Raw genomic sequence first — 4,092 nt, 5'->3', positions numbered from 1 at the left:
TCCTTCGAGCCGGAGTCGAACCAGCGACGTAAGGATGTCCACGCCTCTCCGGCCTACAGTCCTCCGCTCTGCCAGCTGAGCTATCGAAGGCTGCGCTCTGGCGGGCCTGGGGCCGGGCTTTTTCTCGAAACGACGGAGGCCACGGCGCGGCCGTGCGGGACGTCCAGCGGGCCCTGAAGCGCTCCGAAGCCATCCCAGAGAAGAGCCGAGTCCCCGCGGCCGCAGCGCCCGTTCCGCGCGGGGCAGCGAGTCCCCTGCGCTCGGCGGCCGCCCGGGGCGGGCGTGGGGGGCAGCATCCCGGGCGCGGCGGCGGAGACGCCTGGGCGCGTGCTCTCCCCCACCCCCCCGGTGGCCTCAGGTGCCCTCCCGGCGCCGCCTTCTACAGGTGGGGCCACGAGGGTCCGTGGCCCGGGAGCCGGAAAGAGGGGGAGGAGGGGCGTTGGCGAACCCCACGCGCGGGCTGGGCGACCAAGGCCTTGCGGAGCGGAGGAGGGGATCCCCCCTGGATTGCGCACCAGGTAGGCGGCTTCGAACCGCCCAGCTACCAGCTGGTTTGTGGGCGCCTTCAGGCCAAAATAACCCTTAGGCCAAAATGACGCTTGGTGGTGGTGGTGCGGCAGATGATGCCGGCGTTCGCAGCCAAGATCATCGCGTTCGGATTCCGCAGGTCTCCTAATTTCCCTGCTTTCACCCTTGCAGCCAGATTTTTTTTCTTTTTCCTTAATTTAATTCATTATTATTCTCTCCCCCCTCCCCCGCCCCGTCCCCGGTGTCAAGAGGAGTGGGAGGGGAAGGATTCCGATCAAGCCACTCCTCTGCTCAAAACCTTTCAGTTTAGGGGTGCCTGGCTGGCTCAGTCGGTAGAGCATGTAGATCATGATCTCAGGGTTGTGAGTTCGAACCCCCCCCCCACACACACACACACCACCCCCCCCCCACCCACTGGGTGTAGAGCTTCCTTTTCTCTTTTCTTTTTTTTAAAGATTTTATTTTAAAGTAATAAGCCCGGGGGCAGACCTTACTTAAACAAACAAACACAGAGCAAAGCAACCAACCAACCAACCAACCAACCAACCTTTTGGTTCACTCAGATTGCCAGTCTTAATGATCATCGCGGAGTGCAGTGGTCGCTGGAGCTGCCGGGCTGGTCTGTTCTGAGGAAAGGCTCCGCAGGCGGATGGACCCAGCCAGGGAAGGCTCACACCTGAGAGGGACTACAGATGGCACTACCAGAGGTGGAAGTCCAAGCCAGGAGTGTCTGTCAGCTGTACCCAAGGTGATCTCAGCAGCAGTAAGTACCTGTGGTGGATTTCCGGGCGAAACGGAGCCGGGCCTTAGCTGAGACACCAACAGCTGGCTAAAGCAGTGTTGGAACATCCAGGTAGCTGAATTCCAAGGGGAAATACAAATATTATCCACAAATATAATCCACCATTATGCGCCTGAGTGGCTCAGCGGGTTGAGCGTCTGATTCTTGATGTTAGCTCTGGTCATGATCTCAGGGTTGTGAGATAGAACCCCAGGACCGGCTCTGCACTGGACTTGGAACTTGCTTATGCTTCTCTTTCTCCTTCTGCCACTGCCCCTCCCCTCCCTGCTCTCTTGCTCTCTCTTAATCCCCGCCCCCCACCTCCAAAAGCCATAGAAAGGTAGTCCTACAATGATTTTCAAGACCCTCATGATCTTACTCCCACCTAGTCACCTCTCTGACTTAATTTTGTCCAACCCTTCAATGTTGCTCTAGACACAGGGCCTCCTTGCTATTCACACACAGTCCTACCTGGGCCTTTGCTCTAGCTGACCTGTGTGCTCTGGATGCTTTTCCCCAGATAGCCCATGACCCACTCCCTCACCTCCTACCAGCCTTTGCTCACAGAGCACCTGCTCAACGTAGCCTCTTCTGACCCCCCAATCCACGGCACTGCCTGTGCCCCTAACTCCACTCCAGATCCCTTCTCTCTCCTCAATACTTTCCTTTCTGGGCTCCTAACACCTACCAGAGTACTTAAGTACCTATTGTGTCCATTGTCAGTATTCTCCCACTCCCTCTGCCCCTCCTATAATAGAGGAGTGCCCAGGGACGCCTGGGTGGCTCAGTTGGTTGGACGACTGCCTTGGGCTCAGGTCATGATCCCGGATCAAGTCCGGCATAGGGCTCCCAGCTCCACAGGGAGTCTGCTTCTCCATCTGACCTTCTCCTCGCTCATGCTCTCTCTCACTGTCTGTCTCTCAAATAAATAAATAAAAATCTAAAAAAAAAAAAAATAGAGAGGAGTGCCCAGAGGCCTTTTTGTCTTTTGTCACCCATTCCCGAAGTGTGCATATATACTCAGCCAGGGGTTGTTGAATGGGCAAACTCCCCACGTGCTCGAAGAGGCAATGAGACTGCACAAGGAGGGGCCAGGAGCCAGGGTTCAGCCAGGGGGAGGTGCAGAGTTAACCTTGTTTGATCACAGAACAGGGTCTCTTCAGTTGAGAACTGTAGAACTCTCCGCCCATAACAATCCCTCCAAACTGTTTCCTTTCCTGAGATCTGACCAGGCTCTAGCATAGCTTCTAGCAGCGTAAGGTTCTGTCCCTAAGAGTGACCTCCCGCCTGAGAAAGGTAGACACCTCACACAGAGGCCCCCAATGTATATATATATATATATGTATGTATGTGTATGTGTGTATGTGTGTGTGTGTGTGTGTGTATATATATATATATATATATATATATATATATATTCATTTTTTTTTAAGACTTCATTTATTTAAGAGAGTGAGCGAGCACAACAAGCAGGGGGAGCAGCAGGCAGAGGGAGAAGCAGTCTCCCCACCAAACAAGCAGCCGGATGCTGAACCCCACGATCCCAGGAGCCTGGGATCATGACCTGAGCCAGAGCAGACACCCAACCGACTGAGCCACCCAGGCGTCCCTCTTTGGGCATTCATTAAAAAGCGCTTGCAGTTGTGACCATGGGTCTGTTAGGACTCCAAAGGATCCTTCTCAAGACCGGAGAGCCATTCCTTTGAACTGTAATGGTGAAGGCTGGGGCCTAGGTCCCAGTCTCTGTGGGACGGTAGCCCCCCAACCTGTCAGTTCAGCTGTCAGCTAACACACACAGCTGCCCAACAGCCGTCCTCCTGAACGACCGGGTGTCACTTTTCACTTCTCCGACGGTCCCGGGCCCCTTCGTCTCATGCTTCCCGTCCAGCGTCCAGGTCACCTGCGCACAGATGCGGGTGGAGCTCCGCTCTTTCCCCTCCTGTCAGCAGTTCCCGAGGAAAATCTTTTTTCACCACTGTGGCTGCCGTCTGCTGCGTTCATCTTTGACAGAGTCCGAGTGGGAATGGACCAGAGGGCACGGGGCGGGACCAGCCTGCGCGCGGGCTGCGGGGGGGGACGGCCGGGGCTCCCCGGGGACACCGGACAAGCTGCGGCGGAAGGGCACCGCGGAGCGCTTTGCTTCGTGTGCTTTCTTCACAACTCAGCGGGACGCTTTCCTTTCCCTCCTGCGTTCCCGGATCAGGCGACTGCATGTTCGGACGCCGAGTGCAACTTGGGAAGACCCCAGAAAGAAACACTGCCACTGCCCCCATCTTACTGGGGCGGCTTAGCCCTTAACGCCCACCGTCAGAAAGGCCTCTCCTGAGTTTTCGACTCGGTTTGAAAATGAGTCTCGAACAGGCGAGGACAAAAAGGGGCTGAAATTTTCTTTTCGCGGAAAGGAAGGCGAGACCAAACCCGAGTCTTGAGCCACCACCATTCCCGCAGGGCTCCGGGAGACCCCGCGTTCTCGGGTCTCCGCGGCCTCGGCGGCGACGAGGACGTCCGCTGTCCCAGAGCCGGGGACAAGGCTCGGGGACGTCAGGACAAGGGCGTGGCGTATGCAGAGGAGCAGGCGCGCAGAGGCTGCCGGGCCCGCCCCGGCCGAGCCCGCCGGTCCCGCGTGGGGCCCGACGAAGGCGCCCTCCGTGGCTTTGCGGGTGGGCGAGGAGGCGGCGGGGGTGGTGCGGGGGGCGGGGGTCGCGGGGGCGGCGGGAGGGAAGTGACCGTGTGTAAGGAGCGGGTGGAGCGCGAGGGTGTTTGGGGGGCGCGGAGAGCAACTC

At 57.7% G+C, this 4,092-nt stretch overlaps 1 non-coding gene across 1 annotated transcript; it reads right to left on the bottom strand.

Annotated features, from left to right (window-relative positions):
• Positions 1-90, bottom strand: TRNAY-GUA. Its single transcript is given in 2 exon segments — positions 1-36; positions 54-90. It is a non-coding gene; the product is annotated as a tRNA-Tyr (tRNA).
• Positions 91-4,092: the final 4,002 nt, after the last annotated feature.

The sequence above is a fragment of the Mustela erminea genome, chromosome 5 (assembly GCF_009829155.1).
Source record: "Mustela erminea isolate mMusErm1 chromosome 5, mMusErm1.Pri, whole genome shotgun sequence".
Taxonomy (NCBI): Eukaryota; Metazoa; Chordata; class Mammalia; order Carnivora; family Mustelidae; genus Mustela; species Mustela erminea.
This window is presented reverse-complemented; position numbering and strand designations above follow the sequence as displayed.